A 211-nucleotide genomic window follows, 5' to 3' on the forward strand; every position below is an offset into this window, starting at 1 on the left:
AATTTTTAATGACATTTTTTTCACATGCTAATTGTTGTGGTGCAAATTGTTGAATGACATTTTTTTGAAAGAATTTAAAAATTGCATCATTTATTATTTATACAAATTACAAATTAAATAAAAGTACAACTTTCAAAATTATGTAATTAATACGAATAACAAAATGAATAAAAGTTACAAATTACAACCCTCCTCCTTTTTCCGGGCTTGG

The sequence above is a fragment of the Olea europaea genome, chromosome 3 (genome assembly GCF_002742605.1).
Source record: "Olea europaea var. sylvestris chromosome 3, O_europaea_v1, whole genome shotgun sequence".
Classification (NCBI taxonomy): Eukaryota; Viridiplantae; Streptophyta; class Magnoliopsida; order Lamiales; family Oleaceae; genus Olea; species Olea europaea.